The following is a 24833-nucleotide window of genomic DNA, read 5'->3' on the forward strand; positions in this document are numbered from 1 at the left end:
GAAATCTGTTTCCAGAATTATTATAAACTTCTGCCTTCTCCAGACAAAGCCTCATTAGTTCCTCTATTGACTTACTTCTGGTCACACTTTTCTGAAGCTGTTTTAAGTGCACAATGGAGCATTTAAATATTTTATATAAATAAAGGAAGAAGGACGAGTAGTGTCAAAGAGCTTTACTACTTGGCAGTGCTAAATGCCCACGACAACTTGGTTAGCCACTGAAAAATCACTCCAATGATATACTTACTAGAAATGTTCCCAGTAGCCTTAGAATAAAAGACCCAGCTGGAGAAAACTCAATGTCCAGCCCCATCACGGAAAAAGGTAAAATCAGCAGCCAAAAGATGCTTATAAAAGTATGCGAGAAAGTCTGCAGGAAACGTGCAGAGATGAGAGAAAATTCCTGTGTGCACAGTAAGATAGACACATAGAAACCCAGAGATGCTGCTCCAAAGGGGGCAACAGACTCTGTGTCCTTATTTATTCCTTCATTCAAAAAACACGTCAAATATTTACTATTTACCAGCCACTATAGTAGGGCAAGGGTTAGAAGTTGAATAAGACACAGGCCTTGGAACTTTTGCATTATAACATTAGAGAAAACCCCCACTTGGGGATGGGAAAAAGAAATAAAAAAGTGTAAAGAACCTAAGCCAGAATTTGGGTCCTGCCAAGGGAACAGCAGTGTGAGTTATTTTTGTACAGGTCTCACCGTGTAACAAATTTTAAAAGCTGTATAGTACATAGAAAAATGAAACAAAAAACATCAGTTCTGGTTTCATTTAATTGGGACCTTTTGGCCTCAGAACAGTGCACAGTAGGTTGACTGGACAAAGCTCAGTGGTGAGAAAAGGCCACACTGGGCAGTGCATGCACAGTGAAGGGAGTGAATTAGTTTGATGAGCTTTCCTGTAGCCTCGATCTCCATAGAGACAAGAAGTTTTGGCAAGATCTGATTCTTTGGTCCTCATATGCTGGGCTCTGACAGCTCAGCCATGGAGAGGTGCTGCTTAAACTAAGTCACTTTAAGCAACCATTCAACATACTTATGCAATCAGGTCAAATCTGTCTCTAAGGAAGAGAAGACAACTGCTGGCTGCACTGATAACTCTTGAACCGGGATAGCGCACGTCTCGCTGAGATCCCCAGAAGCCAGCTCTGAGCAACTCCTCACATTTGCCCTTTGACTAATTAAAGGTAAATGGCAGTTGTCTCTCTACCAGATTGTTTGAGAGCTACTAACTAGTTTTGGTTGAATTCTTTAGCAGAAGATGGAAAGAAAGGGGCTGGAAGCAGAAGAGAGAAGAAATGCAAGACGGAGAACAGAGAGGGACCTTTTGGTAGCAAAATTATTTCTTGTTTATTTTAATACATGATTGGTAGGACTTCAGGCTTGAGATTACTTTGATTTGGTTTTATATCATTCTCATGGCATCCTCATGCCAAATGAGAGATTTTATTCAGCAGTTGATGAGATTTTGTTTTGTTTTTGAAATCTGGCTCCTCTGATAAACTCTGGACGAATCTTAACAGGCTACCTTGTATGTAAAATATTAGATGTAGTTTGGTTTGGTGGCATGGCTTATATGAGTCATGAGACTTTCATCAACTTTTAATACTAATAAAATAATTGGGCAGCTTTCTCTACCTGTCTGAGCCTCAGTTTCCTAAGAGGGTGGCTTTGATGATCACTCACAGTTCTGGAATTGTATGGCTTTCATTTCTGGGTAACTGAGCGTCACTGATATCCCGTGTCTTTTATATCAATTCTGAGCCTTTGTTTTGCTACAGTAATTCTTGCAGGTCCTAACAACATATTTTGTTGCTGCAATACAATATTGAAAAAGAAAACCCCACATAATTCTGGGTAGATTTAGAGTATTTATTTATCATAAAGTTAATTTGAAGAGTTATTATCTGGTTTAGACCTGTACGCTTTACGTGGCCCCCATGAATTTAGAAGGTGGTGGGAAAATACTTTTCCTACCGTTTGCACAGGTATGCTTTGATATGACCCACCAAATCTCCCCTGAACGGAGGCCTGCTTTGTTCGAAATTTGTACCACTTGTAGTCTGATATCCTAAGCCCCCAAACAAAAGTAAAGATAGAAAGCATGCTCAGGCAGAGGACTTGAAACAGTGAGAGCAGGAATGTGAGAAACAACGTGCCAAGGACAAATTCAAATGTAAGCATTCGGAGGATTAGCATCTCAAGCAAAAGCTTTTTCATAGTCTTCATTTTTGACTAATCAAAATAAATCTTTAAAATTACACTGTGGCTAAGGATTCTTTTTCTTTAGAGAAAAACAGAAAGAAAAATCAAAAGCATACCGAGGCAGATCTATAGTTACAGTGACAGTTATGAGTAAGTAGCATTCACAATCCTTCAGGGTGGATTCCAGGAACTGAGCACAGTTCAGGAAGATCCTGAGCTTGCAATTAATTATTTAGAAAATGCTCTCCTTGCTGCTAAGTAAACACATAATGTTCTCTGGCAAGAGAATTTGTTTGAATTCTCAGCCCTGAAGCTAAGAAGTCAGGCAAGGCTGCTACATGCATTTCTTTTCTTTCTTTCTTTTTAAACATTTTATTGCATTTCTAACTGCAAAAGAAAGAGGTTCTAAATGAGGCACCTCCTCCACCCCCCACCAGCTTTGCAGCATGATCCTATTCTAAGGATCTTAGCCCAAGGAGCAGAAAGATGGTTGGGTCTTTGAGGTCAATGGGAAATGTGGTGATTAAAAATCATTGATTAGCAATTTTAAGGGAAGTGAAAATGGGAGATGTAAACATGCCACATGAACTGAAATTTCTTACCCTTTCTCAAAGGAGAGTCATTATGAAGATGAACAGCACTGGGCATTTAGAGATGCTTTCCCAGGGATGGTACTAGTTTGCAAAAGGGAGCCAGGACTACCAAAAGAGGATGATGGTAGCTAGCAGAGACTGGTGGCCATTTGAGCAATGACTGAAGTGAAAAGACAGTCATGGAGGATATATTAGGTCAATACAATGAAAAGTAGCAGGGAAAGAGTCAAGTAGTCACACGATAAATGTCTCTACAATATGCACAATTACCATACGAAAAGATAGTGCAATAGAGCTATGAGAAAGGAACGGATAAAGTGGTAATGAAGCACAGAAATGAAAAATGCCATATTTTATGTGGGAGAACCAAGAGACACTTCCTGAAGGAGGACCTTGAAGGAAGAGAGGACTTATTTGGTGGGCCAAGTTGGGGGCAACACATTCCAGGTGGAAGACACATTAAGGACAAAGACACCAGGGCAGGAGGTCTGAGTAATGAGGAGTGATTTGGTGCAGCTGAAACAGACTATGAAAGAGGAAAGACAGGAATTTGAGTGGGAAGGGGTATTTGGGGCCAAATGGTTAAATGTTTTAGATGCAAAGATTTGAAATTTATTCCAGAAGGAGCAGAAGGAGAGGAACACAATTAGAACTGCCTATGTGTGAAAGATGAACTGGAGGGTGAGGGGAAGCTGAGAACTGCAATGGGGTAGGAAAGAATTAATGTTAAGCACAACAAAAGCAGTTAAGAGAAAGAAATGGTATGTGAGAAGCAACAGGGAACCCATGTTCTTTGGGTCTGACAGCCTGTTGCATATGGGAATAAGGGTCAGGAATGAGTGGTCATGGCTATGGACTTTTAAATCCATAAATTAGGTAAATTAGAGAGACAGCAATACCATGATCAGAGGTAGAGAACACAACAAAAGGAAGAGGATGGTGGGGGATAAAAGACCTGAGGTTAAAGAATCCTATTTTGGATGCAGTACATATAAGAAAACAAAGAAACATACCCTTAACATGTCTTACTTCTATAAATGTAGACCTAGAAGCCACCATGGAGTATAACCAGGAGAGAAAATAGAGACATCCCTTATAAAGTTGATAACTGAAGTCATGATTAAAATAACAACAGATTAACTAGGAGATATAGAAAGAAGAATGAGGACAACACTGTCTGGGGAATGACAACATGTAGGGAGTTGGGGAAAGAGTACATGCAGAAAGGGAAGTGAGAGGAAGGTGTACATTCAGAAAGACAGGGAAGGAGGACTAGAGAGGACATAGAACCCAAGGTTCAACCTTCTCAAAGCCAAGAAAGGGGACAGTTTCAAGGAGGACTGATATGTTCATCAGGACTCAAAGGCTGCAAGAAAGCCAAAGAGGATAGGACAGAAAGCCTAAAGCAGCATTAGTGATCATTAGAAGAATGGTGTCCATGATGGGGGCAAGAGGTTAACGAGCGGGCAGAGAGTTTAGAAGTGAAAATAGCATGAGCAGTGATTAAAATATAAGGTTAACTTCCTTACATACAGAGAAAATAGACTGGGCCTTAAAACGCTATGGTGAAGCACAAGAGCTTGAAAAATGTAAACGCATAAAATATACCTTTTTTAACCTTATTTCAACCCTGGAAATCCACTTAATCTCATATAATCTAAATTAAACTAAACCAATAAACAAAACATTAATTTAGTCAAATAGCATGTTAAAGTCTCATTCAACACACTGTAAAACCAAATACACCTACAGAGGTGCAGCATTTCCATGGCTAGTATTTGTTGAATTTTAGGGGTTACCTTTAGAAATTAGAGTAATAGTAGAATTAATATTCTACAAATATTACGTGAGTCCTTACTACTTCCTGGATTATAGTGGAGACCAAACAGTCCACCTCCACCTTTGCAGACCTCACATTCTCCTGACTGAGTACCATTAATTTAAATATCAGAACCACTCTGTAAACACAGTGCTACAGGGCTGAGATGTGACATCTCAAGCTCTGAGTTTAGGATCTAGTGATACTATTGATCTGCTACTGACTCTGGATTGGTTATTCCTTTCACTTTCTCTACTAATTGAGTCCTTTAGTACCTGCTAGGTACCTATCAAGGATTATATACAATTTCACTTAACCCTCCCAACAAACCTGGAGAAGGCAAACAATCCTCATTTCACAGATGGAAACCAAAGTTAATTGTATCTAACACCAAATAGGATATGTGGGATTATCTTCCTCTCCGCTTTTCCATCTAAAACTAGGCTGCTTCCCAACACTTCTGGAATATTTTTTCTTCAATTTGTCTCTCTAGTCTTTATCAGTGTATACTTACTTATTTTGTTTTTAGTCTGCCTTCTCCACTACAAGGCAAGCTGTCATTAAGAAGGAACTTTTAGAGGAGTCAAGATGGCGGAGAAATAGCAGCCTGAGACTACTTCAGCTAGCCGGAGATCAGCTAGATAGCTTATCTAAAGATTGCAAACACCTGAAAATCCATCCGCAGATCGAAGAGAAGAAGAACAGCAATTCTGGAAACAGAAAAACAACCACTTTCTGAAAGGTAGGACCGGCGGAGAAGTGAATCCAAAGCAACGGGAAGATAGACCCCGGGGGGAGGGGCCGGCTCCCGGCAAGCGGCGGAGAAACCGCGCACAAAATCAGGACTTTAAAAGTCTGTTCCGCTGAGGGACATCGCTCCAGAGGCTAAACCGGGGCGAAGCCCACCCGGGGTCAGCGTGGCCTCAGGTCCCGCAGGGTCACAGAAGGATCGGGGGTGTCTGAGTGTCGCAGAGCTTGCGGGTATTGGAACGGGAAAGCCAGCTACAGAGACAGAGCCGACAGTAAGCTCACAGCTCGGTGTTACCTTGAACCGGTCGCAGGCTCGGTGAGCTCGGAGCGCGGCCGGAGGTCAGGCAGACGGGAGTAACTGGGCGCTGTTCTCTGAGGGCACACTGAGGAGTGGGGCCCAGGGCTCTCCGGCCAGGAGGCCGCCATTTGTATTCCCATCCTCCGGAACTCTACGGAAAGCGCTCAGGGAACAAAAGCTCCTGAAAGCAAACCCGAGCGGATTACTCACCCCGGCCCCTGATAAGGGCGGTGCAATTCTGCCTGGGGCAAAGACACTTAAGAATCACTACAACAGGCCCCTCCCCCAGAAGATCATCAAGAAATCCAGCCCAGACCAAGTTCACCTACCAAGGAGGGCGGTTTCAATACCAAGGAGAGCAGCAGAATTCCAGAGGAGGAGAAAGCAAAGCATGGAACTCATGGCTTTTTCCCTGTGATTTTTTTTTAGTCTTGCAGTTAATTTAATTTTATTTCTTTTTCATTTTTTGTTTTTTTTTCTCGCCTTCTGGTAAATTTTTTTTTTAACTTTTACCTTTTTCTTTTTTAACGTTTTTTAACCAGTTTATCTAATATATATATTTTTTCTTTTTTATATTTTTCTTTTTTTTTTTTAAATTCTTTTTTTTTTCTTTTTTTTTCTTTCTTCCTTTTTGAACCTCTTTTTATCCCCTTTCTCCCCCCTCACTATTTGGGATCTCTTCTAATTTGGTTAAAGCATATTTTTCTGGGGTTGTTGCCACCCTTTTAGTATTTTACTAGCTCCTTCATATACTCTTATCTGGACAAAATGACAAGGCGAAAAATTCACCCCCAAAAATAGAACAAGAGGCAGTACCAAAGGCTAGGGACCTAATCAATACAGACATTGGTAATATGTCAGATCTAGAGTTCAGAATGACAATTCTCAAGGTTCTAGCCGGGCTCGAAAAAGGCATGGAAGATATTAGAGAAACCCTCTCGAGAGATATAAAAGCCCTTTCTGGAGAAATAAAAGAACTAAAATCTAACCAAGTGGAAATCAAAAAAGCTATTAATGAGGTGCAATAAAAAATGGAGGCTCTCACTGCTAGGATAAGTGAGGCAGAAGAAAGAATTAGTGATATAGAAGACCAAATGACAGAGAATAAAGAAGCTGAGCAAAAGAGGGACAAACAGCTACTGGACCACGAGGGGAGAATTCGAGAGATAAGTGACACCATAAGACGAAACAACATAGAATAACTGGGATTCCAGAAGACGAAGAAAGAGAGAGGGGAGCAGAAGGTATACTGGAGAGAATTATTGGGGAGAATTTCCCCAATATGGCAAAGGGAACGAGCATCAAAATTCAGGAGGTTCAGAGAACGCCCCTCAAAATCAATAAGAATAGGCCCACACCCCGTCACCTAATAGTAAAATTTACAAGTCTCAGTGACAAAGAGAAAATCCTGAAAGCAGCCCGGGAAAAGAAGTCTGTAACATACAATGGTAAAAATATTAGATTGGCAGCTGACTTATCCACAGAGACCTGGCAGGCCAGAAAGAGCTGGCATGATATTTTCAGAGCACTAAACGAGAAAAACATGCAGCCAAGATTACTCTATCCAGCTAGGCTATCTTTGAAAATAGAAGGAGAGATTAAAAGCTTCCAGGACAAACAAAAACTGATCATATGATAGCTGTCTTTCTCTGCTTGACTTATTTCACTAAGCATGATACACTCTAGTTCCATCCATGTTGTCGCAAATGGCAAGATTTCATTTCTTTTGATGGCTGCATAGTATTCCATTGTGTATATATACCACATCTTCTTGATCCATTCATCTGTTGATGGACATCTAGGTTCTTTCCATAGTTTGGCTATTGTGGACATTGCTGCTATAAACATTCGAGTGCACGTGCCCCTTTGGATCACTACGTTTGTATCTTTAGGGTAAATACCTAGTAGTGCAATTGCTGGGTCATAGGGCAGTTCTATTTTCAATATTTTGAGGAACCTCCATGCTGTTTTCCAGAGTGGCTGCACCAGCTTGCATTCCCACCAACAGTGTAGGAGGGTTCCCCTTTCTCCACATCCTCGCCAGCATCTGTCATTTCCTGACTTGTTGATTTTAGCCATTCTGACTGGTGTGAGGTGATATCTCATTGTGGTTTTGATTTGTATTTCCTTGACGCTGAGTGATATGGAGCACTTTTTCATGTGTCTGTTGGCCATCTGGATGTCTTCTTTGCAGAAATGTCTGTTCATGTCCTCTGCCCATTTCTTGATTGGATTATTTGCTCTTTGGGTGTTGAGTTTGCTAAGTTCTTTATAGATTTTGGACACTAGTCCTTTATCTGATATGTCGTTTGCAAATATCTTCTCACATTCTGTCAGTTGTCTTTTGATTTTGTTAACTGTTTCCTTTGCTGTGCAAAAGCTTTTGATCTTGATGAAATCCCAATAGTTCATTTTTGCCCTTGCTTCCCTTGCCTTTGGCGATGTTCCTAGGAAGATGTTGCTGCAGCTGAGGTTGAAGAGGTTGCTGCCTGTGTTCTCCTCAAGGATTTTGATGGATTCCTTTCTCACATTGAGGTCCTTCATCCATTTTGAGTCTGTTTTTGTGTATGGTGTAAGGAAATGGTCCAATTTCATTTTTCTGCATGTGGCTGTCCAATTTTCCCAACACCATTTATTGAAGAGGCTGTCTTTTTTCCATTGGACATTCTTTCCTGCTTCGTTGAAGATTAGTTGACCATAGAGTTGAGGGTCTATTTCTGGGCTCTCTATTCTGTTCCATTGATCTATGTGTCTGTTTTTGTGCCAGTACCATGCTGTCTTGATGATGACAGCTTTGTAATAGAGCTTGAAGTCCGGAATTGTGATGCCACCAACTTTGGCTTTCTTTTTCAATATCCCTTTGGCTATTTGAGGTCTTTCTGGTTCCATATAAATTTTAGAATTATTTGTTCCATTTCTTTGAAAAAGATGGATGGTACTTTGATAGGAATTGCATTAAATGCATAGATTGCTTTAGGTAGCATAGAAATTTTCACAGTATTTATTCTTCCAATCCTGGAGCATGGAACATTTTTCCATTTCTTTGTGTCTTCCTCAATTTCTTTCATGAGTACTTTATAGTTTTCTGAGTATAGATTCTGTGCCTCTTTGGGTAGGTTTATTCCTAGGTATCTTATGGTTTGGGGCGCAATTGTAAATGGGATTGACACCTTAATTTCTCTTTCTTCTGTCTTGTTGTTGGTGTAGAGAAATGCAACTGATTTCTGTGCATTGATTTTATATCCTGACACTTGACTGAATTCCTGTACAAGTTCTAGCAGTTTTGGAGTGGAGTCTTTTGGATTTTCCACATATAGTATCATATCATCTGCGAAGAGTGATAATTTGACTTCTTCTTTGCTGATTTGGATGCCTTTAATTTCCTTTTGTTGTCTGATTGCTGAGGCTAGGACCTCTAGTACTATGTTGAATAGCAGTGGTGATAATGGACATCCCTGCCGTGTTCCTGACCTTAGTGGAAAAGCTTTCAGTTTTTCTCCATTGAGAGCGATCTTTGCGGTGGGTTTTTCATAGATGGCTTTGATGATATTGAGGTATGTGCCCTCTATCCCTACACTTTGAAGAGTTTTGATCAGGAAGGGATGCTGTACTTTGTCAAATGCTTTTTCAGCATCTATTGAGAGTATCATATGGTTCTTGTTCTTTCTTTTATTGATGTGTTGTATCACATTGACTGATTTGCGGATGTTGAACCAACCTTGTAGCCCTGGAATAAATCCCACTTGGTCGTGGTCAATAATCCTTTTAATGTACTGTTGAATCCTATTGGCTAGTATTTTGGTGAGAATTTTTGCATCTGTGTTCATCAAGGATATTGGTCTATAGCTCTCTTTTTTGATGGGATCCTTGTCTGGTTTTGCGATCAAGGTGATGCTGGCCTCATAAAATGAGTTTGGAAGTTTCCTTCCATTGCTATTTTTTGGAACAGTTTCAGGAGAATAGGAATTAGTTCTTTAAATGTTTGGTAGAATTCCCCCGAGAAGCCGTCTGGCCCTGGGCTTTTGTTTGTTTGGAGATTATTAATGACTGTTTCAATCTCCTTACTGGTTATGGGTCTGTTCAGGCTTTCTACTTCTTCCTGGTTCAGTTGTGGTAGTTTATATGTTTCTAGGAATGCATCCATTTCTTCCAGATTGTCAAATTTGTTGGCGTAGAGTTGCTCATAGTAAGTTCTTATAATAGTTTGTATTTCATTGGTGTTAGTTGTGATCTCTTCTCTTTCATTCATGATTTAATTTACTTGGGTCCTTTCTCTTTTCTTTTTGATAAGTCTGGCCAGAGGTTTATCAATTTTATTAATTCTTTCAAGGAACCAGGTCCTAGTTTCGTTGATTTGCTCTATTGTCTTTTTGGTTTCTATTTCATTGATTTCTGCTCTGATCTTTATGATTTCTCTTCTCCTGCTGGGCTTAGGGTTTCTTTCTTGTTCTTTCTCCAGCTCCTTTAGGTGTAGGGTTATTTGTGTACCTGAGACCTTTCTTGTTTCTTGAGAAAGTCTTGTACCGCTATATATTTTCCTCTCAGGACTGCTTTTGTTGTGTCCCACAGATTTTGAACCGTTGTATTTTCATTATCATTTGTTTCCATGATTTTTTTCAATTCTTCTTTAATTTCCTGGTTGACCCATTCATTCTTTAGAAGGATGCTGTTTAGTCTCCATGTATTTGGGTTCTTTCCAAACTTCCTCTTGTGGTTGAGTTCTAGCTTCAGAACATTGTGGTCTGAAAATATGCAGGGGATGATCCCAATCTTTTGATACCAGTTGAGTCCTGATTTAGGACTGAGGATGTGATCTATTCTGGAGAATGTTCCATGTGCACTAGAGAAGAATGTGTATTCTGTTGCTTTGGGATGAAATGTTCTGAATATATCTGTGATGTCCATCTGTTCCAGTGTGTCATTTAAGGCCTTTATTTCCTTGATGATCTTCTGCTTGGATGATCTGTCCATTTCAGTGAGGGGAGTGTTAGAGTCCCCTACTATTATTATATTATTGTTTATGTGTTTCTTTGATTTTGTTATTAATTGGTTTATATAGTTGGCTGCTCCCACATTGGGGGCATAGATATTTAAAATTGTTAGATCTTCTTGTTGGACAGACCCTTTGAGTATGATATAGTGTCCTTCCTCATCTCTTATTATAGTCTTTGGCTTAAAATCTAATTGATCTGATATAAGGATTGCCACTCCTGCTTTCTTCTGATGTCCATTAGCATGGTAAATTCTTTTCCACCCCCTCACTTTAAATCTGGAGGTGTCTTCGGGCGTAAAATGAGTTTCTTGGAGGCAACACATAGATGGGTTTTGTTATTTTATCCATTCTGATACCCTGTGTCTTTTGACTGGGGCATTTAGCCCATTAACATTCAGGGTAACTATTGAGAGATATGAATTTAGTGCCATTGTATTGCCTGTAAGGTGACTGTTACTGTATATGGTCTCTGTTCCTTTCTGATCTACCACTTGTAGGCTATCTCTTTGCTTAGAGGACCCCTCTCAATATTTCCTGTAGAGCTGGTTTGGTATTTGCAAATTCTTTCAGTTTTTGTTTGTCCTGGAAGCTTTTAATCTCTCCTTCTATTTTCAATGATAACCTAGCTGGATAGAGTATTCTTGGCTGCATGTTTTTCTCGTTTAGTGCTCTGAAAATATCATGCCAGCTCTTTTTGGCCTGCCAGGTCTCTGTGGATAAGTCAGCTGCCAATCGAATATTTTTACCATTGTATGTTACAGACTTCCTTTCCCAGGCTGCTTTCAGGATTTTCTCTTTGTCACTGAGACTTGTAAATTTTACTATTAGGTGACGGGGTGTGGGCCTATTCTTATTGATTTTGAGGGGCATTCTCTGAACCTCCTGAATTTTGATGCTCGTTCCCTTTGCCATATTGGGGAAATTCTCCCCAATAATTCTCTCCAGTATACCTTCTGCTCCCTCTTTCTTTCTTCTTCTTCTGGAATCCCAATTATTCTAATGTTGTTTCATCTTATGGTGTCACTTATCTCTCAAATTCTCCCCTCGTGGTCCAGTAGCTGTTTGTCCTTCTTTTGCTCAGCTTCTTTATTCTCTGTCATTTGGTCTTCTATATCACTAATTCTTTCTTCTGCCTCATTTATCCTAGCAGTGAGAGCCTCCATTTTCTATTGCACCTCATTAATAGCTTTTTGGATTTCAATTTGGTTAGATTTTAGTTCTTTTATTTCTCCAGAAGGGGCTTTTATATCTCCCGAGAGGGTTTCTCTAATATCTTCCATGCCTTTTTCGAGCCCGGCTAGAACCTTGAGAATTGTCATTCTGAACTCTAGATCTGACATATTACCAATGTCTTTATTGATTAGGTCCCTAGCCTTCAGTACTGCCTCTTGTTCTTTGTTTTGTGTTGAATTTTTCCTTCTTGTCATTTTGTCCAGATAAGAGCATATGAAGGAGCAAGTAAAATACTAAAAGGGTGGCAGCTACCCCAGGACAATATGCTTTAACCAAATCAGAATAGATCCCAAATCGTGAGGGGGAGAAAGGGGATAAAAAATGTTCAAAAAGAAAGAAAAAATAGAAAAAAGAAATGAAAAGAAAAGAATTTTTAAAAAGAGAATAAATAAAGAAAAATATAAAAAAGAAAAAATATATACATCAGATAAACTAGTTAAAAAACGTTAAAAAAGAAAAGGGTAAAAGTTAAAGAAAAATTTTAGCAGAAGAAGAGAAAAAAATGAAAAAGAAAAAAATTAAATTAACTGCAAGACTAAAAAAATCACAGGGAAAAAAAAAAAAGAAAATAAAGGGAGAAAGCCATGAATTCCATGCTTTGCTTTCTCTTCCTCTGGAAATCTGCTGCTCTCCTTGGTATTAAAACCATACTCCTTGGTAGGTGAACTTGGTCTTGGCTAGATTTCTTGTTGATCTTCTGGGGGAGGGCCTGGTGTAGTGATTCTCAAGTGTCTTTGCCCCAGGCGGATTGCACCACCCTTACTAGGGGGCCGGGGTGAGTAATCCGCTCGGCTTTGTTTTCAGGAGCTTTTGTTCCCTGAGCGCTTTCTGTAGAGTTCCGGAGGATGGGAATACAAATGGCGGCCTCCTGGTCTCTGGCCCGGAGGAGCCGAGAGCCCGGGGCCCCACTCCTCAGTGTGCCCTCAGAGAATAGCGCCCAGTTATTCCCGTCTGCCTGAACTCCGGCCGCGCTCCAAGCTCACCGAGCCTGCAACCGGTTCAAGGTAACCCTGAGCTGTGATCTTACTTTCGGCTCTGTCTCTGTAGCCGGCTTTCCTGTTCCAATCCCCGCAAGCTCTGCGACACTCAGACACCCCCGATCCTTCTGTGACCCTGCGGGACCTGAGGCGACGCTGACCCCGCGTGGCCTTCGCCCCGGTTTAGCCTCTGGAGCGATGTCCCTCAGCGGAACAGACTTTTAAAAGTCCCGATTTTTTCGCCATTGCTCCACCGCTTGCCCCTCCCCCTGGGGTCTATCTTCCCGTTGCTTTGGATTCACTTCTCCGCCGGTCCTATCTTCCAGAAAGTGGTTGTTTTTCTGTTTCCAGAATTGCTGTTCTTCTATTCGATCTGCCGATGGTTTGCAGGTGTTTGCAATCTTTAGATAAGCTATCTAGCTGATCTCCTGCTAGCTGAAGTAGTCTCAGGCTGCTACTTCTCCGCCATCTTGACTCCTCCCTCCCAGCAACCAATTCTTAGTTTTACATTCCTCTGAGCGTGATATCAGTGGTCCTCAACCCACTGTGTTTATTTTGTAGTGAGTCATTAGGCAACACACACCAGAGCAGCTAGAGTGGAGCCACCAATCTCGTTTCCCAGAAACTAAACAAGCTACCACAGCTTCGAACTGTGTCTGTGAGTATCTGTGCTTTCCCTCGATTTATTGTGCTCATCTGTTAGCAATATTTGTGCTAAGGTATCAGTAAAGTCTATAAAGCTTATAAAAGATTTTTTTTGGGGGGGTGTCTGGGAATGTTTAAAAATTTTGCCATACTAAGTAATGGCAATTGCTTTATTTTATGCAATTTCAGTTTACAAAAGCTTCATATCAATACTCTGCTACTGGATAGTAGGGAAAGCTGTATTATGATTTAAATGTCTGGAGTAAGGCCTGGGTATTGGTATTGTTTAAAAGCTACAAATGTTGACTTATTTCACTTAGCATAATTTCTCCAGTCCCATCCATGTTGATGCAAAAGTTGGGTATTCATCCTTTCTGATGACTGAGTAATATTCCATTGTGTATATGGACCACATCTTCTTTATCCATTCCTCTGTTGAAGGGCGTCTCAGCTCTTTCCACAGTTTGACTATAGTGGACATTGCTGCTATAAACTTTGGGGTGCATATGGCCCTTCTTTTCACTACATCTGTATCTCTTTGGGGTAAATACCCAGTAGCACAGTTGGTGGGTCATAGGCTAGCTTTATTTTTAATTTTTTGAGGAACCTCCACACTGTTTTCCAAAGTGGATACACCAATTTACATTCCCATCAATGGTGTAAGAGGTTTCCCTTTTCTCCACAACTTCTCCAACATTTGTTGTTTTTTGCCTTGCCAATTTTTGCCATTCTAACTGAGGTAAGGTGGTATCCTAATGTGCTGATTTGAATTTCCCTGATGGCTAATGATGATGAACACTTTTCATATGTCTGTTAACCATTTGTATGTCTTCTTTGGAGAAATGCCTGTTCATATCTTCTGCCCATTTTTGGAATTGATTATCTGTCTTTTGGGTGTTGAGTTTGTGAAGTTCTTTAGAGACCTTGGATATCAGCCCTTTTTCTGTAGTATCATTTGCAAATATCTACTCCCATTCTGTGGGTTGCCTCTTTGTTTTGTTGATTGTTTCCTTTGCTGTGCAGAAGCCTTTTATCTTGATGAAGTCTCGAAAGTTCATTTTTGCTTTTGTTTCCCTTGCCTTTGGAGATATGTCTTGAAAGAAGTTGTTGTGATCAATTTTGAAGGAAGGGAAAAATGAAGGGAGGGAAATTGGAGTGGGAGACGAACTGTGAGAGACTGTGGACTTTGGGAAACAAACAGAGGGTTTTAGAAGGGATGGATGTGTCTGATGATGGGTATTAAGGAGGCCACAGATTGCATGGAGCACTGGCTATTATACGCAAACAATGAATCATGGAAGACTACATAAAAAAACTAATGATGTACTGTATGGTGACTAACATAACACAATAGAAAAACTAAAAAATATTTTTTAAAAAAAGCCACACAGGTAATTCTGATGCGCATACAGTGTTGAGAATCAGTGAAGTATATCCTGTCCTTTCTCAGTATGTTACCAGGATATAGCCATTTCTATTCAACTTATTTAAACCTATATTGTTTCAGGAAAAGGCAAGCCCTCAATTTAAAAACTGTAGGTTATAACTGTATTTTCCAAAGTATGATTGGTTCATGTTGATTATATAGACCAGAAGAAATGTCAGATTCATTTTCAATTGGGGGAGTACTTGGTTGTTACTCTCATAGCTACTAGATTTTACTTTTTTTCTTTTCTCTTGGGGAGTTCTGGGAAAAATATGATAAGAAAAATTGTGAGAAAAAAGGAACAAGATGAGGATAAACAAGATGAGGATAACAACTGAGTGTTTGTGGGAGGCTTGTATGGAGGGACAGTAATACTAAAAAAAAAAAAAAAAAAAAAAGAAGAAGAAGAAAAAAAAGAAGAAGAAAAAACTCTGTTGCAATGTATTAAGTGTTCTTACCTAGCTTTCTCCTCCCAGATGGATAACCTTGTAGACCTACATGACCATAATAACCGTGGAACACCAAGGAGACAACCTCCCAGAACCATGGAGGAAGGATATGGAATCAAAGTTTACAGGAATGTCAGACAGGCAAGATAGCAGGAAGGCTTTGGGACAGAATCAGGAAGAAGTCCCATTACAAGGCTTTTAGAACAAGACCCAGGTTGAGAGAGATGACATTTAAATATTGAGCTTTCCCAGGAAAGCTTCTATGTTTAGATGTAGTTTATAGAGAATATTTAGTGTTTTCCTCAACTAGTGTAGTAAATACAATTTCTAAATCTGCTAACTTTGCCTACTGTATTCCTGGTTTTGTTCCATTGTGTCCTTCATTGCCCTCTTACTCCATAGTCCGACTTTTGTTTTGTCCTGACCTCATTCTTTCAGTGTATCTAGCTGTTAGCTTCAGTTTCTTTCTTTGTCTCATTTTCACCTCTTCTCCTAGGAAATTAATAGAAAGCTACCTAATTTGTCTCATTACTTGAGACCATGTCCCACCTGGTCATACACCAAGTTTCTCAAGGAATGCCTAGCAAAGCAGAACCTAGACAATTGCAGATGACAGCAATTAAATCCAGTGCTAATGAGGGACCCACTGTAAACAGAATTCAGACCTGATAGTGCAGTATTTTGGGTTAAAGTTGAGTCTTTCCACTGTCCTGGAGTAAGTAAATAGACTTTGGGAAGTTGCTTTCCCACTTTTAGGTCTCTACAGTACCAATGAGTACACAAAGGCAAGTATGCATCTATCAAATGCTCCTTGCCCCCATCAGAGTTATTCATGAGGCTTTCCAAGCTCTCATCTTACTCCCAGGGATCAGCCAAATCCTAGGAGGCTCTGGGTCAATGTGTCACTCTGCCAAATTGAGGCAGCAAAAGCATCAGTCATCAGAAGGGTATTTTCTGTGAGTCAAAGTCGGCCCCCCCTGGATACTGAGCTTTCAATATTGACATCTGCTCTTAGAATAGACCCATAGGAAAAGTCATTTGATGACACCACTGAAATGCTGATAACTGGAAGCCCGAGGTAAAAATGCAAATTTCTTAATATAGGCTAAAAAGGCCACAAAACAATGTCAAGCTAAAGAAGCTGACATCTTCCTAATTGCCTGTTGCCTTGAGTCTTGAATACAACCTTCACTTGACCTGTTCCTCCTTCCTAATACCAAACTGACGTCTCCTTTCACTGCCAGAATTGCAGAGAATTGACCTGGGCATGCTTTTCTCTTTTCTTCAGAGAATTATTTATTGTCTTCATCTAATTTGACTTTTGGTGCCGATATTCTTTGAAAATTACATCTTAGGGATAGGAACCCCTCTTTGTGCTGATTTTAACCCAGGTCAGTGTTTTGCACTTGATAGGAATTTAATGAATATTTTAATTCAATAAATGTGTTGGTTGATTCATCATATTGCCGGAGGCTATTCTTCACCTCCTCATCAATACATTTTTTTCTTTGCTGACTCTCTCAGATGCTCATGACTCCCCTCAACATTCTTGAAACTGTCTTTGCTTCTTTGGGATATGGAGTAAAAAAGACCATCAGGTTTAGAAGCCAAATGACTTTAGTTGAATTCTTAATCCAGCACTTAAAATCTGTGTGATTCTGGTGAAGTCATGATCTTTCTGATCTCATTCCTTTCTTCTATAAATCTGTTTCCACCTGAGAGAATGGAGGTAGGATCAAGTACCTTGCTAAGTATCATGCTAAAGTACCTTGTGAATTAATCAATGCACATATACATCATACAAATATGCATATGTACATTTCCAATGTAGTTGACCCTTTTTCACTGTGCCTAACTCTCTGTGATGTGAGGAGGATAAAGTTAATGATATGTGTATATGAAAGTATACATATGAAAGTACCAAGCACAGAAGAGGCCTGGATGATGAGGAAGGATGAGTCATGCATTTATGGGGAGACACATTCCAAGCAGAGGGCACAGCTAGTGCAATGACACTATGGAAGGAAAGAGTTTGCATGTATCAAGAGAAACAGAATGATTGATATGGCTTAAGTATAGGGATCAGAGACAAGAGTGATATATAATGATATGGGAAAATAAGCCAGGGGAAGATCACACAGAACTGGTAGAAATTTGGATCTTATTTTATTTTATTTTTTAAAGATTTATTTATTTATTTGAGAGAGAGAGAGCAGGAGAAAGGGCAGAGAGGGAGGAGCAGAGATGGGGATGGGGGACAAGCAGGCGTGAGCTGCGTGAGCTGAGCACAGACCTGACACAGGGCTTGCTGCTGGGTTCACTGTGGGGTTCCGGATGTGGCTCAATGTGGGGTTCGATCTCAGGACCCCAAGATCATGACCCAAACTGAAACCAAGTGTAGGATGCTTAACGGACTGTGCCACTCAGTTGTCCCTGGATTTTATTCTAAGTGCAATGGTGTGTCATTTAAAGCTTTTGAGTAAGGGAGTAGAAAGATCCCCTTTACATTTTTTTAATATATCACAATAGCTACTATGTGGGGAGCAGACATTAGTGGGGTGGGGCCAGCATAGAAACCAGAAGATGAATTAGGAGGGATTACAGTCACCCAGAGACTAACTGAAAGGAACATCTTTTAGAGAGACAATCATGGAGATGGGAATGGTGGACACATAAGGGTATGTTGTTGTGGAAGAGTCAACAATCAAAATAAATGCTTTTGCTGACATTGAATGCTCCTTCTAATTTGACTTAATACTTTTTTATAACTTGATTTTATACTTCATTTCTACATGCCTCTTGTGCTATTCAGTTTATGGTACAGTTATGCTCCTTTGTTCTTTCTTGCACTCATGCCTTGCTCACATCTCTTTAGTAAAATGCCTTCTTAATTTAAGTAATCTTTAAACTTTCTGATTATAAACATGCCCCATAATATGTGCATGTTTATTTTATAAATTGTATGCATGAATATTATTAAATCATATGGTATTATTAAAGCCCATTTTTTAAATATAAAAAGCAATACACATGAGGATGAAGGTTCTAAAAATTTCTCCTTCCACTCTAGTAGATGTCTTCTGAACCTCATTCTCTATCCTTGAAGTAAGCACATTTCACTTGGTCTTGGCTGTCATTTTTTACTGAGTCTTTGAGATCTGACTCAAGATGCTTTTTCTATGAAATTTTTCTTAACCACTTATTATTTTGTTCTGAAGTCCTAGAAACGCTCGGATTCTGTCACCTTACTTAAATTAAATTCTGCATTTATCAATCACTATCTGTCATGATTCACTCTATCATATCCTATTTTCTTCACCTGTATTGTAGGCTCCTTGAGGGCACTGACTAATGTCTTACACTTGCTTTAAGTCACATTAATATTTGTTGGCTGGAGGAAGAATCTAATAATATAATTTTTTTCAGTCATGGACATCAAGAGTCATTCATTAATTCAGCAAAAATTACCACTGAGTGTCTAATTATAGATTCAAGTTGCTGGGTATTAAGAAGTGACAGGACCAGCAAGTTCTCTTCTGTCATACAGCTGACATTTAAGAAGGAGGCTGATAGAAAATTAATAAATAAACAGTTGGTTGTCCAAGATCCTTTAAAATGTTGAGTTATTATTTCTACAGAGAAAACCAGGTAGTCGGAGTGTTACTTGAATGAAGCCCCTTGATGATGTGTCATGGTCCTATATGATAGGAAGACTGAGAAGAGTCAAGCTTCACTGAAATGAGTTAAAAAATGCTTGCCATTCTAGGTAAACAGTTTACCTGTGATCATGGATTTAACTCTAGTTCTATGTCCATGGTCATTAAAATTATTTGAAATTCCTTTGCCATAGTGACCAATTCTAATTAAAAAATAATGTCTAGCCAGTAACTTATAAGTATAATAAATCAGTAAGGCTAGTGCTAGCTCCTATCATGACCAAATCCCAAATTCTCAGAGGCTAAACATGATAGAGTCTGATTTCTTCTTTATGTAAGAGTTCCTTGTTAACACTTGACATTTTGAGATTCAGTCTCCTTCCATCTTCCGGCTCCATCCTTTTCTAGGAGCTCAGAATTCTCCACGTTCAACCAGAGGTTGGGGAAAGACAGGGAAGAATCACCTATGGGAGGATTTTGTGGTTCTGTAAAGTGGTGATAGGTACATTCTAGAATGAGGCTATGCCTCATTCTAGGTGGCTGGGAAAGGTAGCCTCAGTGCATGGTCCTGGAAGAAAAGGAAATGGGTTTTGTAAAAAGCTGGTCAGTTTCTGCCACAGTCAGTTTCTTCAGAGCTCCTTTTACTAAGGTGTGAAAAATACCCAAATTTATTGACCATCATAAAGCCAGAGAAAGTTTATATGCTAAAACAAACCTTTGACTTTATCCAGTGACTTTATCCCTGATGATTATTTTCTCTCACTTATTTTATCTTGCCACTGTTAGTATCATACATTCCACTGATTCCCACAAACTGGCCCACTTTCACAAATCTAAATAATAAGTCAAGATTCAATCCCGAGTTACAAATGTAATACTTCAATGCAAAGCTTCTTGCCACAAGTAGAAATTCACAACATATACTTTCCAGCTCATTAAACTCAATGCCTCAAAATGACCTGAAGCAGGCACCTCTTTTTCAGAGAAGGAAATGGTTGCTACACTAGCTGTTAGAATGACTAACAATAAAATGTGTAAATTTATTCAATGATAAGCTCTTTACCGTATGGTGCTACAATAATCTTCGTTGCTCTCTTTCCTTGTTATACGTAATTTGAAAAGTCTGGTTTAATTATTTTGACTTGACTTCTTTATGTATCATTTCTTTTGATTTGAGGGCAGAGGGCCAAGTGGTTAGTAGCTTGGGAAGCCTCAATTCTTTGACTTCTTATTTGTTTTGCTTATAGTCACCATGGCTTTTGCATATTAGACACTTTTTATACTTCTTGGAGCCTCTAAAAATAAATGATGAAGCATTAAGCTCACCAATTATCCCTGGACGGAGGGAGAGAGGGAATTATTTTACTAATTTTATTAACATTAAAAATGAAACTTAAAAACGTTAGGAAAAAATAGGTACAAACATGTCAGTTCTTATTTAGGGGGGCTGGGATGGGTGTGGCTGTGATGCAGCCTGGAAGGGCAGCAAAAGGAATGGATACTGAGGACAAAGCTTAGCCAGAGGCAGATGCCACTGCAGTGACTTACATGAAGGAAGTGGGATAGGAAACCAAACTGTGGCCAGAGAAATGCAGCTAAGCCTGAACTCAGAGAGGAGGGGAGGTGGTCCATAGAGTAGGAGGCATAAGACAGGAATGGAATCTCTTACAAGGACTGGTTAGCGAAGCAGCTGAGAATCAATTCTCCCTCTTCTTCTCATCTTCTCTGCTCCCCAACCACTCTAGGCAACCTTGTTTGAGCTTCCAGAAAGTGCTGAGTTCTTTATATAAAGTTTCCTTTTCTGTAGAACACAATGGAAGTGCCATGAATAGGGTAAAAATTTCCTCTCCTATCACTCTACAGCAAGTTCAAGAAATGATTCTTCTATTGCTTACTTATGTATAGGTAATATAATAAAATATTCATTTATAGTCATTCTACCTAATTTATTGAGTTATTCCTTATGTAACCTCTGTTTTGTATCTTCTGCATGTCAGGGGCAGGTATATAAAAATGAAGTAATATAACATCAAGGGTTTTTTTACTGCAAATAGACAAGCATGTAAATGAACAATTAAAACACAATTCAACAACTCTGGTTCAAGATGCCTGGCTAAGAAAATCCATTTGCTTTTTCTCCTTCCATAATCCTACTGAAATGATAGAAAAAATAAATAAACCCACAGTGAAAGTAGAACCACCACCAACCCCCCCAAAAAAGGCAGAGTCACTGCATACCATTGGGCAATAAAAAAAATCTCACTAATTTGTTTTTGGCAGTCCTCGGAAAGGGCACCATCAGCAGGCCTGGAATGTTAAAGAATTTCTGGAAGACACATAGCAGATGGGCTTGGATTGATAGAGAGTCTGTAGCCCATAAAAACGAAATTGGATACCATTCAAGAGTGAATTTTCCCAGCTGAGTTCAGGAAAAATCCCCCATCTGAGATCCAAACTTGCAAGCAGTAATAAGCCAAAGATGGTCAGGGTGGTGATGATTAAGAGGCCAATCGGCCCAACTGCTCCAGTCTCCATGGGAGAGGCTGAATCAGGATTTGCAGCAGTTGAACGATGCAGGAACAGTTCTTTAAACAAATGAAGCAATTGATTAATGAGAAAAACCAGCATGAGTATTGATTCCAGGGAAAGAAGTGGAACAAAACAATAGACAAGGACCTTCTAGGATCAGAGGCACGCTCTATCTTTGTTTATATTCTTCCATCCGCTGTAGTCGAAGTTTCTATGGTTAGCAACCTCTTCACTGCTGAGGGAGAAAATGGTTGCCTCATCTGCTGAGATATGGAAGATATGTCTAAGATATCCAGCAACTGTCTAATTATAGTAAAAGGAGTAAAGAAAAGAGAGACATGAGCAAGGAAAATAAGTAGAAGTAAAATTTTCTGATCTGAACAAAGACTTGACAAAGATCGCAGATAATTAAAACAAATGGAAAAAGAGACACAGCTAGGCATGTAATTATTAAACTTCTGAACAAAAATAAGGAGAAAATCCTATAAGTAAAAGGAAAGAAAAACTTGCTTACAAAATTGAGAATCAGACTAATAGCAGAATGCTCAGTTATCACACAGGATGTTAAAAAATAATGAGGCAATGTCTGCAAATTTTTGAAGGAATTTTTTTTTTTTTAAGAGAGATTATGTATGTGAGTGAGAAGCAGGGGTGGGCAGAAGGAGAGGGAGAGCAAAAATCTTAAGCACATTCCACACCCAGCCTGGAGCCTGATGCTTGATGTGGGGTTGGACCTCACAACCCTGAGATCATGTCCTGGGCTGAAATCAGGAGTCGGATGTTTAAACAACTGAGCCACCCAGGCACCCCGGAAGGAAAATATTTTTTTGCACTGAGGGTCCTATATCCACTAAATTATCATTCAAGTATTTAGACGAAAAGTAAGCTTTCAAACTTATCACTCATGCCTTTCTCCTCCCTCTGCTCCCCCCCTCCCCTCTTCATTCCTTCGTTGATTCCTTCCTTCCTTCCTCCCTTTGTCGGTCTCTCCCTCCCTTCCTCTTTCTCTCCCATCCAACCAGACCAAAGGAGATATCAAAATATGAAGTGTTTTTCTCTGGGGAGAGATATTACAAGATATTTTAAATTTTCTTTCTTTCTTTTTTTTTTTTTTTTTGTATTTTCTCCCTCCCTCTTTTTTCTAACAACTCACTATTTTGCTGCTACTTCTATGACACAAACCCAACCACAATTTGTTAAATATATTTATTTGCCAGGTTCTGACCTATACTATTTATGTATATCTCAAATGATCCTTACAATGACCCTATAGGGAATATGAAACTCAAGTATATGATCTGTAAAATTAAAAGAGTCATAATTTATTATTTAGCCCCCTAGTCAACCCAAAGATCCTTTCTCCAGTCCTCTTCTTACTGCCTCAGTCTCTCAAAGGATGGGGAACACATTGCTTCATTAGACAACTTATTCCTTTGAAGGAATTTTCAGTCTACTCAGCTACCCGGTGCTATAGTTTGTCACATGTTCTGGGTTCTTGTTAACCTGGGCTGTTGAAGATGATGAAGATCATGTTGATGTTGATTTTCAGGTTTATGAGAGAGCTGGATGAAATGAACGGAATAGAGATCTAAAAATAAAAGAATAGAAGGTGTTTCAACATTTCAGGAAATAAAAGTAAATGGATAGTTCAGGCACAACTATTTCACACAAAGAGAAGAATAAACATGAAATGCGTTATCAGGGAAAGGAATTGGAGAAAAGGATTGTAAATGGGTTTGAGTTGCTTATATTTATTTTTCAAGGAGAGTGTTGGATTAGAGGGAACAGAAAACAATTAAATTGAAGTCAATTAATGTGTCAGGACCAGTGACATGATACCTTTGCTTTCTATTTCACGTACCAGTCAAGTGTAGGTCAAGCTGAGCCCCTCAGAAAGCTTTGAAAATGCCCATGTCCAAGGAAGTGATGAGAGAAATTTCTAGGTTTAGGAAAATGTCTGCATTTCTTTAGCTCCAGCCAGAAATGACAAATGGCAAAAGGTCAGAAGCTACAAATAAAGAAAGAGTAAATCATCTTTGTTGTTAAAGGAGGTGTTTTGTTTAGTTTTACATTTTTCCACTCAAGTAAGTTTGTCAGTAAGTTCTTTCCAGTTAAGTATGCTGTGGATTTACAACAACTTGTGCTAGGGAAAAATTCATTTTTGATAACTTGAAAATCTATACCATAGTTTTAAGGAGATACATGAAAAAGCATAACTGCCATTTTTGGAGGGTCTTCCCCCCAAAATTGGCCCAAACCTGCCCTATGTGAAGTCTACGCAGCTCAGTGAAATGCAGCTCAATCCATCCAGATGCTCAGGCCAAAAATCTAGGAGTTCCCCTGACTTCTCTTCCCATCCCCGTTCCTTCAACCAATAGGCAAAGTGTATTGGTTGTGCCTCTAAAATTAATCCCAAGTCTGGCCTCGGGGTATGACCTTAATTACCATCATTCTGGTGCAGGCCACTGTCCTTCTTCTCTTACCTGACCCATTCCAGTAGCCTCCTACCTGGTCTGTGTCCACTCTTGTCACCCCATGCTGTATCCTCATCACAGGAGCCGGAGCAATATGAGAGCTTGTCATGCTCTCCTCAAAACCCTGTGAGGGCTTCCCCTCTTACCCAGAGTAGAAGCCAGAATGGCCTTCTGAGACCTGTAGGGTCCCCCATAATCTGACCCTTTTTTACTCTTGTTCACTCCACTCCAGCCACCACTCTCCTTGGGGTTCCTCGAACACATTAGGCCAGTCTAGTGCTTTTCTGTTAGGCATTTCCTTTGCCTGGAACCCTCCTCCTGCAGATAACCGCATGGCTTGTTCTTCCTCTTCTTTCAAGGGACTGCTGAAGCATCCTCTGCCAACCATCCTGTTCAAAATAGCGACACATCCCAGCCTTCTCTGTTCCTTTACCTGCTTTATTTTTTCTGATAATATTTTTCCCGGTCACTTTCTAATATATTGTATAATTTATGTCATTTATTTTATCTCCCCAAATAAAATATAAACTTTTTTGTTGGTTGGTTTAGATTTGGTTTATGTCTCTATACCTCCAGGACAGCTCCTGGCACATAGTAGGTGTTCAAAAAAATCCTTTTGGAATAAATGTGATTTAGAAATAATATATGTTTATAAAAGGCACATTTTACAAAGTGAAAATGTTGTTTCTTTGGTCTCAATTTGGCAAAAAAATAAAAAACGAATACCTTATAAGATAGGACAGCATGATTTGTCACAGGGCTCAGGCTAATAAGCA

The 24833-nt window shown here is 39.6% G+C and overlaps 1 long non-coding RNA gene across 1 annotated transcript; it reads left to right on the top strand.

The window, feature by feature from the left end:
* The first annotated feature begins 914 nt into the window (after positions 1–914).
* LOC116592499 lies at positions 915–24472 on the top strand. Its single transcript, XR_004286491.1, has 3 exons — positions 915–1340; positions 13440–13536; positions 24417–24472. It is a non-coding gene; the product is annotated as an uncharacterized LOC116592499 (long non-coding RNA).
* Positions 24473–24833: the final 361 nt, after the last annotated feature.

The sequence above is a fragment of the Mustela erminea genome, chromosome 6, assembly GCF_009829155.1.
Source record: "Mustela erminea isolate mMusErm1 chromosome 6, mMusErm1.Pri, whole genome shotgun sequence".
NCBI lineage: Eukaryota > Metazoa > Chordata > Mammalia > Carnivora > Mustelidae > Mustela > Mustela erminea.